The 12,515-nt window shown below is 42.0% G+C and overlaps 1 protein-coding gene and 3 non-coding genes across 13 annotated transcripts in view; all 4 read left to right on the plus strand.

Annotated features, from left to right (window-relative positions):
• The first annotated feature begins 2,388 nt into the window (after window positions 1-2,388).
• Window positions 2,389-12,515, plus strand: part of TRIM55 (tripartite motif containing 55) — a 67,630-nt gene continuing 57,503 nt past the window's right edge. For 6 of the 10 annotated variants that reach the window (XM_063606787.1, XM_063606786.1, XM_063606791.1 and 3 more), the window contains exons 1-2: window positions 2,389-7,597; window positions 8,684-8,901. The gene's annotated coding sequence lies outside the window, so the exon portion shown is untranslated. Of the gene's footprint in view, window positions 7,728-8,683; window positions 8,902-12,515 lie in introns of all 10 variants that reach the window. The other 4 variants (XM_055116607.2, XM_063606789.1, XM_055116606.2 and 1 more) reach the window with 1 other exon arrangement.
• TRNAY-GUA (transfer RNA tyrosine (anticodon GUA)) lies at window positions 7,500-7,592 on the plus strand. Its single transcript has 2 exons — window positions 7,500-7,536; window positions 7,557-7,592. It is a non-coding gene; the product is annotated as a tRNA-Tyr (tRNA).
• TRNAY-GUA (transfer RNA tyrosine (anticodon GUA)) lies at window positions 8,120-8,208 on the plus strand. Its single transcript is given in 2 exon segments — window positions 8,120-8,156; window positions 8,173-8,208. It is a non-coding gene; the product is annotated as a tRNA-Tyr (tRNA).
• Window positions 8,313-8,385, plus strand: TRNAA-AGC (transfer RNA alanine (anticodon AGC)). Its single transcript has one exon. It is a non-coding gene; the product is annotated as a tRNA-Ala (tRNA).

A 12,515-nucleotide genomic window follows, 5' to 3' on the forward strand; every position in this document is an offset into this window, starting at 1 on the left:
GCAGTCTGACTCATAAACCCAATGGCATTTGCACAAAACAGTAGAGGTAGCCTATCCCTTCCTGCCTTAAATCTTGGGGCTCACTTCTCATCCCTACTAATACATGTCCTTTGTGACATTTTTATTTCCCAGAATAGGGCATTGTCATCTGCATTAAATACCATTCAGGCAGATCTCTCTTCTCCTCAATGATTTTCTTAATGACATCTGGAAATTCACCTGCTGCCTCTTGGTCAGGAAGCTGCTCTTGTTATCTTGACATTTTTAAAGCCAAAACTGCTTTCTAAAATTATCAAACCTTCCTTTGCTGGCATTAAATTCTCCAGCTTTAGACCCTTCCCCTTCCTTTTGCCTTAAGTTGTCATATAATGACTTTGTTTTTTCTGGAATTATATTAGAGTCTATAGGTATGTCTTTCTTAGAGCAATTCTGTACCCATGTAAAAGCTGCATTTTCAATACAAGATAAAGAGGTTTTTGGCAAAACGTGCAAGGGTTTCATGCCTGCTAGCCAGCTGTAGTGACGGCTTCACAAAGGTCCTTACACTGGATTCATTTATCTTGAAATGCCTGGCAACCACAGCTGTAGACCTCAATCTATGGTCCATATTAAGCAATTCAACTTTTTCTTTTTGGATCAAGACTTTTCTCTGCTTCTTGGGAGCATATCCAGCATCATGAGTGGCACTTCGTATGGGTCCTGTGGTGTTATTCAAGGTTTGTAGTATTTCACTACAATTAAAAAATCCTCGAGACCCACAAGAGATCACTTTTTACCGCTACAGGCAATTTGCTGGAGAGACAAACTGCTCATAGGGAGATTATTAAGGTCACGTACATGGCATTTAAACAGATATTCGAAATACTTGAGGTCACCACAGTAGCAATGGGAGGTGGCTATGAAATTATCACAGTAGTACAGTATGTACTATGGTTAATTTTTTGCAGCTGTGATTTAATATTGCATCTTTATGTTTATTCACATTTCTTTTAACTGTGCATGGTGCCATGTACAATTTGGGTTTGTATAAGTTTTGAGAAATTTTAACTTCTTTAAATTTTATGGTAATACATGACAAAATAGACTACTATCTACATATATTTCATGCATTCATGATATACCTTTGTCTTAATTTTTTAATATTTGTAGGCTATTTGGCTCATGTCAAGTTTTTTCAAATTGTTGCAGATCTCCAAAAAATTTTCCAGTATATTCATTGAAAAAAATCTATGTATGAATGGACCTACCCAGTTTAAATTCTTGTTTTTCAAGGATCAACTGTATTAAATAAGGTGTCCTTCAACAGAAACACACATAAAACAAGATTATCTATTGATCAGTTAACAAAAACATTATGGCCAGAGCCTCCCATTATTTCCCCTGGGAGCAATGTTTTCAGCATTCACTAAATCAGAGTTCAAAATGACTTTATACAATGTAATTACATGAATAATGAGAATCAAGTGTACCTTCCCTGGAATTCCCCAGAATAGTTCCCTTTCTGACCTAGAAACAACATCTCTGTGGTTTCTCACAAATATCCTTCTTCGAGATGGTGCATATTTAGAGAAAACCATGGATAAGTCAGTAAGCCTGAATACAGTCCTGCTCCCCTAATCTGGATGGTCATCCTAAAGACATTGTTTAATCTTTCTGGGTAGAGCTTCCTGATCTGTAGAATGGTTTCCTTGACTGAAAGGAAAAACTTGAAAGCTCTTTAGTGCACATATGTCTAAGGAATAATTTTTCAAATAAACAATGGCTTTTTTTTTTCACATTTCACGGAGTCTTGACACACCTCCTTGGAGCACTGCTGTTAACAAATTTAAGGGATTTCACCTTTGGATTTAGAGGTGAGAAGAGAATACCCTTTAATAGATGAAACACTTTTCTACTCCCAGCATGTCCATTTTCTGACCATACTGGCATCAGAACCTGCCTTTCAACCTCCTTCCTCCCAGAGTAGCAGCTGCCAGCCCAATATCCCTAACCCAAGTGTCCATCTGAGGACAGAGAGACCAAGCAGTGCTACAGAAAGCCCTGGCTGTGATTCAGGAGGCCTAAGATCTCATATGCCACTTCTCCCCTCTGTTACCTTGGATAAGTCATTTCACATCTTTGGGCCTCAGTTTCTTCATTCTTAAGCAATTTTTATTACAGAATATCTATAATTAGATGACAATTATGGGACACTCTGACCCATACGTGTTATGTAAAATAACTTACATATGGTTAAACAAAAATATAATGATGTCAAAAAATGCAGAAACAAAAGCAAATTTCTTCACCATCCCCATATAGTTTGTTAGGGCTATCATAACAAAATATCACAGACTGGGTGGCTTTTAAAAAGATAAATTTATTTTCTCACACTTCTAGAGGCTAGAAGTCTAAGCTCAAGGTATTGGCAGGTTTGGTTTCTTCTGAGACCTCTCTCCGTGGCTTGTAGATGGCCGTCTTCTCCCTGCGTCTTCCTGTAGCCTTCTCTCTATGCATGCATGTGCCTGCTGTCTCTGTATTCTGTTCTCCTTATAAGGACACCAGTTGTATTGGATCAGGGTGCACCCTAATGACCTCATTTTTGCTTAATTACCTCTTTAAAGGCCTTATCTCCAAATACAGTCACATTCTGAAGTACTAGGGGTTAGGTCTTCAACAAATAAATTGGGGTGGGGAGGGAAGGCAGAACACAATTCAGCCCAACAACAAGCATGCCATCAATTTCTCAAAATTGTGCCATATTTCAGTTTGCTTTATATTTGAACCACATATTTTTTATAAAGTTTTTTTTTGTTTTTTTGTTTGTTTTTTTTAGAAATCGCTGAGTATCTTCATTCTGTCTTTTTGAGAAAAGTGACATGTGCCTTTATCATATCTCTAAGGTCTCCCAGATCCTTAGTCACACTACTATTGTAAAAGAATCCGCTTCTTTTTGAAAAATAAACTTCCCAGAGCCCTCTAACTTTTTTTTCCCCCCTTAATTTGTCCTGATTGCTTTCTTTGCCAGCTGCATCACTGTCAACCTGAGATTTTCTTTTCATTGAGTCCCTGGGTTGGTTTCCTTTTTTCTTAAATCCTGTGTACTCCTCCTTCTTGGATTCTTACTTTGCTTTGCTGAAGTACATCCATGGCATACACAGAGACATGCTGCTAGACTGCCTTTCAAGAAAGAACTCACTGCCCAGCTGCAAGGAGGATGGTTAACTAGTAGCCATCAGGTGTTAACTCCTCTAGCCAAGGTTCTAAGCCTCTGGCCAATGACTGAGCAAGGTGGTGATGCTAGGGCCCCACCATTTCTGCCCAACTTGAGACTCCTCCAAAAGGAAATCTTTGCTCTGGAGCCACCAAGAGGGTTGGCAGAAACTTTGTCGGGTCTGCATCACTGTCTAATGACTACCCCTACCCAATCCTGTGTCCTCCCCTTTTCCATTCACAGATGTTACTCCCCTGTAAAATGTTGTGCTCTAATTCTGCATGAGCTTCAGCTTACTGGAGAACCCAACCAGTACAACATCCTCAAATAATGTTTACTTACTTTTTATTTGTTTCAGAAAGGAATCATAGATTTAAACTTTATGAGACCTTGCAACTATGAACTATTAGTCCTCATATGTGATTGCTACTTTGATTGGTATACAATTCTAGGCTTAAAATTATTTCTTTGCAGAGCTTTGAAGGCCATGCTCAACTGTCTTCTAGCATCCAGTAATGATGATGAGAAGTCTGATCATAATCCAATTCTTATTCCTTTGTAGCTAGCCTAGTTCTTGTTTAGATTTTGCTTTGTTTTCCTCCATCTCTGAAAGTTACAGGGTTTCATCTTTATCCTCAATGCTTTTGAATGTCACTAGTCTGTGTCCAGGCATGGTTACTTTTCATTCATCCTAACTTGCATGATCCTTTCCATCTGATGACCAATGTCTTTCTTTTATTCTTACCCCTGCATTGTTTCTGTTTTCTCTCTCTGGAGCTCATATTAGATACTCTTTATGTCTTCAGGATCTATCTTTTCTTTTTTTTTTCTTTTCTGTCTTTTTTTGGGTGTGTGTGTGTGTGTGTGTGTGTGTGTGTGTGTGTGTGTGTATAACCAGATCTCACTCTGTCCCAGGAGCTGGAGTGCAATGGTGCAATCAATCATAGCCCACAGCAGCTTTGAACTCCTGGGCTCAAGAGATCCTTCTGCCTCAGCCTCCCAAGTAGCTGGGACTACAGGTAAACACCACCATGTCCAGCTAATTTTCGTATCTTTTGTAGAGATGGGGGTCTTGCTTTGTTGCCCAGGCTGGTCCCAAACTCTTAGCTTCAAGCAATCCTCCCGCCCTGGCCTCCCAAAGTACTGGAATTACAGAGGTGAGCCACCGTACCCAGTGTCATGTTTTTATTTTTTGTTTTCCATGGTCTGATGTCCTGGGATATATTTTCCATTCTATCTTCTATATCTTCATAGCTGATCTTTAGCCATGACCAGTATGTTACTTTTCACCTTAGCAATCATACTTTTAGTATTCAGGAACTCTCTTCTTCCCTAGTTGCTCCTGTTAATATCACTGTATTTTGGTTTTCATTGCTGTAAATAACTCTCTCTTGGATGTCCTTGAGGATATCCCTAACTACTTTTTTGTTAAATAGTTCTGTTCTATTCCTTGCATTATCTGTTTTCTCCTCGGTCATTTATTTAACTTGTTCATCTTGGACTTTCTTTTTGAAGTTGTTGTTATTTCCTCCCAAATGTCTGGTAAACATAACATGTTCTTCATGATACATTGCTATCTGTAAAAATGGCTGTGTCCTGGGGACAATCAGGCTTTGCATTTATGGTGCATGCGTGGAGAACAGCCATGCTGGCCCAAGATCCCCCAACCTGTCAACTCAAGGAAGAACTCGCTCTGAGAATTGGGTAGGGTGGCCTTCCTGTTCCTTCCATCTCTATTAGGCTCTACTCTGCCCTACTCTCTAGCCCTATACCACTCCACAGACTCTAGTCTGGCAAATCTACTCTACTTAAGCCATTCTCCAGTGGGATCTCCCTGGCAAAAAATTCAGCAACGGCTGCACAACATTGTGGGCGGCTGACCTCTGTGCTGCTGCCTCTGTGCGTGGAGTCTCTTGTGAGCTCCATGGGGAGAATGGTTTTGTCTCTGGTAGCTTGCAGAATGTGCATTTGGAGCTGTGTTTTTCTCCATTATAATCTCATTTGATTTTCACTTTGTAGAAGTTATTTAAAATCTCTATTTGTTACTTATACCTACTGTAGTTTTCCATGTTGCAATAGATTTTTTTTCTTTTGTGTATTTTTATCATCTTTTCAATGTACTCCTGGGGAGGAAGGGGTGTAGTCGTATGCGCCCAACCTTCATACATGTAATCCTGATCCCTGGACACAGTGGGTGAGCACCTAAGTGAGGCCAAGAATAATGGAGAGTTTTGCAGTCAGGCCTGAGAAAGAGAAGTGACTCTCTGTGTGATAGACTGTGAAGAATAAAGCTCCAGAACTTTTAGGGTGGGGGACAGCACCATGTTTCCAACTGTGTGCACTAGAGCAGAGCTGAGAAACACTGAGAGAGAAACCTTTAAGAAGGCCTAGTTACATTTCATCTTTGCTTTCCTGGGGACACCCCTGTATCATTAAAATAAATGTCTTGCTTATACTAACTCTTGTGAATTTCTATCACTTACAAGTAAGAAGGCCAAAAATCACACGTTTGGCCTCCCTGAAACCTATTACTCAAGTAAGGTTGGCTGTTGGGGAAGAGGGCTTGGCTAGGTATGGTAGCTCGTGCCTTAATCCCAGCACTTTGGGAGGCTGAGGCGGGAAGATCACTTGAAGCCAGGAGTTCAAGACCAGCCTGGGCAACAAAGCCAGAGCCAGGTGAGGTGGCACATGCCTGTAATCCCAGGAGGCTGAGGCAGGAGAAGCACTTGAGCTCAGAAGTTTGAGGCTGCAGTGAGCTATGATGGCATCACTGCACCCCAACCTGGGTAACAAAGCAAGACTCTGTTTCTAAAAAATAATGAAAATAATAATTTAATAAATACCCTGCTCGCCACCTTTGTAAAATAAGGAGAAGGTAGGACTAAAAGGAGGCACTTTTCTCTTAGCCTGATTTTCATGGTTCTGTCCACAAACTTGAGCCAGAGGGGTACAATTCACCTCCCCCACCTCTCAGAGGTCATTTTCTCAAACTCTCAGAAATGCTGTATAACTTTAAAGATACGTCGGCTTGTTACATGCAAAAATGGCAAAATGTTCACCAGGAAACAAAAATAATCTCATGTTTGTGCAGCCTTAAGGAAGCCGCTTTCCCACTTAAAAATCCAGCCCTTTTCTTTTCTCTAACTTCGTATTTTATCTTCCCTAATTTTACATTTTATTAAAGCTTTTACTTTTGGGAACTGCTATCTTACAGGGGAGATTTAAGAAATAATTCCAATCTCCCTTCCACAAATATTACTATAATAACATTAAAATAGAAACTCAGTTTGCCCAAACCAACATGATGCCTTCTTGGTTAAAAGATCTCTAAGGGCAAAACCCAGGTCGTTGGATGGTTTTTATGCTACGCTAACAACTGAGTGGGAATATGGCAGCAAACCTTTAACAATTTATAAACCCTATGACCTTACAAAAATAGGCCGACGAAGCAGGATTATAGGCCTATCTGGGATTGAATAACTTTGTTAAAATTAAACATAAAATAGGAACCAGATCAAAAAGACATTTTATGTAATCTTAATCTTCTTCCCTCTCTTTGCTTAGCCGGGGGTTGGTGAGGGGACTTTCTCTAGGAACTTAGTGACTCTGATGTCTTAGTAGATGCGGTGGAACCAGCTCTGTCTACAGAACCCCGGGCTTCAGTGGCGTCTTCCTAACCGGGCTTGCCTGCCGGGGGCGTTCCGAGACCCTCGGGGCCTTCCCTTCACCCCGCGGGAGTTGGACCGGTGGCGCTGGTAAGGCCTCCCGGGCTCAAAGTGCAACGGACACTGCAGAAATCCAAACTGCTGGCATTCGCGGTTTGGGGACGCCAGAGGAGGTAATGATTTCTGGTTTGTTAACCTCAAGTGACAATAATGCCGAGCCAGGCAGAAGTTGGACCTACAATCTTCTGATGCGTGGTCAGACACGTTATCCCTTGCGCCACTGGCCTACCACGCAACTCCTTCAGTCGCCGTTGGATTACTGTGTGTTGAGAACACACTCGGCAACCACTTTAAAGGACATCGCAGGCTGGTAAAGGAAAAGTACGACAAGGGGGGGGCGGTGGAATCGCAGGGTCTTGGCACCGCGGACCCCAGACACCTGGGTTGAGGGCCTTTCCCGGGTCAGTCAGGCTAGCGAGCCGGAGCGTGCTGTCTTTCTGCGCACGCGTAGAGCACACAGGCCGGCTCTGGGGCGCTGCTCTCCTCGGATTACGCATGCTCAGTGCAATCTTCGGGTGCCTGGACTAGCGCTCCGGTTTTTCTGTGCTGAACTTCAGGGGACGCCAACATACGCACACGTCCCTTCGATAGCTCAGCTGGTAGAGCGGAGGACTGTAGCTACTTCCTCAGCAGGAGACATCCTTAGGTCGCTGGTTCGATTCCGGCTCGAAGGAGACAGGTGCGGTTTTTTTTCCAGCTCCCGATGACTATGGCCCTTTCCTTGGGTACCTTCAATGACACATTGCATTCCAACGAGCAGTTTGAAAGTCTAGCGCTTTCTCCCCATTTTGGGCCTCCCAGCCTGCACGGTAATTCTTTTTAGCGATTCGCCCTGCGGGAACGTGCCCGGGCAGGTTCCCAGCGCAGCTGTGGGTCTGCGCTCGGCCGAGCGACTGCCGGGTCACGACTTCTGCGTCTTCTTAACCCGTCTTTGGCATTGCCCGGGCCCCGAGTCACACAGGAGGCAGCGCCGGCTCCAGGGGGCCAGGCGGGGACCTTCTCCTCAGAGCCCCGGGCAGCTTCTGCGACCCGAGGGCTCGCAACGGCTGCCGTGAGGAGGTGGGGGGGTCCGCGGGAAGAGGGATCTGGCGCTCCCGGAACCTGGGGATCAGAAAGAGAGAACACAATAGTAAAAACACGAAGCCTAAAAATGACACAATGTTATGGAGACAAGGCGGCACCCGGGGAGGTGTGCCCGCTCCCTTCGATAGCTCAGCTGGTAGAGCGGAGGACTGTAGGCGCGCGCCCGTGGCCATCCTTAGGTCGCTGGTTCGATTCCGGCTCGAAGGAGAGATCCCCATTATTTTGTTGCTTTGGACCAAAAAAGTCTGTCTTCAGCGCGCAATGTTCTGACCCTTCTCTAGAGGAACAGATAATAAGCCGTGCCCAGCCGTGGGGGATTAGCTCAAATGGTAGAGCGCTCGCTTAGCATGCGAGAGGTAGCGGGATCGATGCCCGCATCCTCCAGTTTTCTTTCCTGTCCCGTACGGTTTTTCTTTCGATTCTCAGCCCGAACTAGAGCTGAAAAGTCAGACGAAGTCAAGTGAAGAGTAGGGCGAGCTCCAGCTTACCACTCTAAAACTTCCCAGACAAGGAGTGGTGGGCGCTAGCAGTTTATCCTTCTAGCTTTAAATTTTAAACCCATTTAATTGGGGGAAATTCACGAAACTGGTTATTTTTGCTTCAAAAATGGCGACAGATTGCCGTCACATGTATTATCACTCAGAATCCTTTATGATTTGTGATAAGATGTCTGCATTTCCAGGGACTCATCTGAGGCTAAGCTGCCCATAGTTCGGGGAGACCCACAGGGAAAACAAAACAAGAAACAGAGAACTTGGAAACGGACGCTGATTACTTTGAACGTTTGCTCTACCGAGGAAGCAGGAACTGTTCGGCCCCATCTCAAGTCCGCAGGGCGGGCTGCCTGGCTCTGGGCAGATCCGAGGTGGATAGGACAAGGCAAAAGGTAGCCCTGGAGAGGTGAGTGGATAAAGTCCCTGGACACAGGGGCTGCCGTTGGAGGAGGTTATAATGTCATTGTCCTCCTGTGGAAGTTAACTGTGGAGAATGAACTAGAGACCAGCGCTGAGAGAGAATTAATTGGATAAAAGTTCTATCTAGGACAGTCCTTGAGCGTAATTTTGTGAAGCAAACACAAGACAACAACAAAACAAGTAAAACCTAAACACACATCCACACACTCACTGAAAGATTCAGAGATTGCACAGAACACAAAGACTTTTCTGGTAATAAAATCTCCCTATCCTAATTTTCTAGAAAAAAAGCTGTTGAAGCCACCACGCAGTTCTTACAAGACATAACACAAATCTTCCACACAAAGGCAGAAATACAGTATCATCCTTTGTGAGGAGTACAGCAAATAAATGATGTTTTTTTAGGGTCCTAGGCAACCTGTATGCTTTTGTTACCAGTGTATACAACATGGTATGGTTTATTGCTATCTTTCATTTTCTAGGGTGGTCTCCATTTTTACCTCGTTTTATTATTGTCAATAGTCTTTTAGTTGAATGTATTGTAAATTACTTGAAATATAACATCAGGATGTTCATAAAAACAAATTCACAAAGTAAGAAAAAGAATTCTTTTATCAGATGACATGTCCCAGTTTCTAGTTTGGGATTATGGGTGTTCTAGCTGGCTGAGGGGAGGAACTGGCAGTGAAACTTTAAGTGACCGAAAGAGCAAGAAGTAAGTAGTAAGTCAAAGGAATAGGAAGTAATGCACCCAAAACCCAATGGAGGACACACGTTTGGGGGAGGTGACCTGGGCCAAAACTCAAAGGATATCTCAGAGTCAGCAACCCAAGCTGGGAATGGAACTCACATACAAAGCTCAAAGGTACAAATCAGGAAGCAGTAATGCATAGTGGTTAGTCAGGCAGGCTGTAAAACCTGATGGCCTTTCTTGGCTTTGCCACTTCTAGCTGCATGACCACAGGCAGGTTGCTTGACATTTTGGTGCTTCAGTGTCTTTGTTTCTCAAGTGGGGATATAATAATGATACCTACTTTTAATTAAGATATAACATGTAAAGGCCTTAGTACAGTGCCTGGCACATAGTAAACACAAAGTAAACATTAGCTGTTACCAGTGTGCAAGGAAAGAAGAAACAGAAACATAAAATGCCATTTCCCTGGCAAACTGTAGAGATTCGGACACATTTCAGCACCTAGAGGCCGGGCAAGCATAGCATCATACAGCGAAGGCCTGGGGGAATTAGTCTAAGGGTTTGTATATGCGTTTATATAAATATATATGGAAGTGCTTGGAAACAGGTGCTTGGATCTACTGTGTAGGGAAAGTAGGAAGAACAATGCTAAAAATACAATATGATGGTTAGATATATTATGGTGTGGCCATGTAATGAAATATATATAGCTCTCAAAATTATATTTATTAAGAACTTATATTGACATGGGAAATGTTAATAATCAAATTCTAAGAAATAAAGTAGGTATAGAGCAATATAAACAATAAGCAATATAAACAAGCATAAGTTATTTATATAGAAAAGACTAGAAACAGGTCGGCATGGTGGCTCATGCCTATAATCCCAGCACTTTGAGAGGCCCGGGCAGACAGATCCCTTGAGCTCAGGAGTTCGAGACCAGCCTGGGCAACATGGTGAAACCCTGTCTCTACAAAAAATACAAAAAGTAGCTGCGTGCGGTGGCGTGTACCTGTGATCCCAGCTGCTCGGGAGGGTAAGGTAGGAGGATCTCTTGAACCTGAGAGGTCGAGGCTGCAGTGAGCAGTGATTGCGCCACTGCACTCTAGCTTGGGCGACAGAGGGAGACCCTGTCTCAAAAAAAAAAAAGAAAGAAAGAAAAAAAAAAGACTGGAAACATGCATTAAAATGTTAACAACAGTAATGATCTTTGGTAGTATGATTACTGTGATATTTTTTTCCTTAAAATTTTAAACTATTTTCTAAGTTTTCTGAAATAAACATTATTTTTAAATTGGAAATATGGATGACTTTTAAAAAATTAACCGCTAACGTCTACCCAGCACTTCCTACAAACCGAGCACAGCTGTAGGTACTTTACATGTTGTAACTTATTTCTCTCATAAAGAGAACACCAGCCCCTGGGGCTTCAGTAGCGAATTCTACCAAACAATTAAGGAAGAAAAAAAATACCAATTATATACAAATTTTTCCAAAAAAACTGATGAAGAGGGAGTACTTTCCAACTCATTCTATGAAGTCTCTGATACCAAAATCAGGCAAAGACATTACAGAAAAAGAAAACTACAGACCCATATAGCTTATGAATATAGATGCAAAAATTCTCAACAAAATTTTAGCTAAGTAAATCCAACAACATATAAAAAGGAAAATACATTATGACTAAGTGAGATTTATCCCAGGAATACAAGACTGGCTCAACATTCAAATTCATAACATTAAAGAGATTAAAGAAAAAAAATCATGTGATTATCTCAGCTGATGCAGAAAAAGCATTTGACCAAAGTCAACATCCATTCCTGCTTTTTAAAACTGTCAGCAAATTTGGAGGGGAAGGGAACTTATTCAACCTGATGAAGGACATAAGTGAAACACATGCAGCTTACATGATGCTTAATATTAAAGAACAGTGCTTTCCTCCTAAGACCAAGACTGAGGCAAGGGTGTCCATTCTGAGTTTTCAGCTCTTGCCAGGGCAATAAAGCAAAGGAAATGAAGTAAAAGACCTCCACATAGGAAAGGAAGAGGGAAAACTGTCTCTGTGCACACATCTAACTTTTAAACAATATTGGTTACATGTTGAAATGATAATATTTTAGATGTTCTGGGGTTAAGTAAAATATAATAATATTTATTTATTTTTAGATTTTTTAAATGTGGCTACTACAAAATTTAAAATCATGTATATGGCTCATATTTGTCACATACATCTTATTTCTCTGGACAGTGCAAGTCGGAGAGATAGGCAAGGGCCAGATCACATCAGGTCTTGGGACCGCAGTGAGGATTAATATCTTTATCCTAGAGGTGATGTGATCATTAATAGGTTTTAAATAAGGAATGACTTGTGAGAAGTGGATTGCAGAAGGCAAGAGTGAATTCAGAGAAATCAGTTAAGAGGGTGGGGTGGAGGAGAAGTGGGGGTGGATATGGGTGGTGAGGGTGAAACCAACGTGTGGGGTTCAGACATGGGCCATTGGAAAGACCTTGGGCTAAAGTATTCGCTACTTGTTGGGACTGTCGCTGCTTATTTCTGGCACATATGTAATGAGTGTTTCTTATTGCCAAGAAGTGTTCAGAGGAAAGTAAAATATGTTCATTTTACTAACATTTCCTCAGAGATCTTTATGATGAAGTAAAATTTATAAACAACAGATTTGAAGAAGGAGTGATTATCAAATGAACAAAAGATTTCAAGCAGAAGTTGGCAAACCATCTAATGAAAGAAATGCCAGTGTTAGCTGCTGTTTAGTGCTTTTCAAGTTCATTTCTTTTTGATTTTAGATTTTGTAAGATGTTTCTTTTCATTAAAAATTTAAAAATCACATATGCAAGCTACCTATTGCCAGGTAGACAGTTAAATAGAAAAGACTGATGACACAGGC

The sequence above is a fragment of the Pan paniscus genome, chromosome 7 (assembly GCF_029289425.2).
Source record: "Pan paniscus chromosome 7, NHGRI_mPanPan1-v2.0_pri, whole genome shotgun sequence".
NCBI lineage: Eukaryota > Metazoa > Chordata > Mammalia > Primates > Hominidae > Pan > Pan paniscus.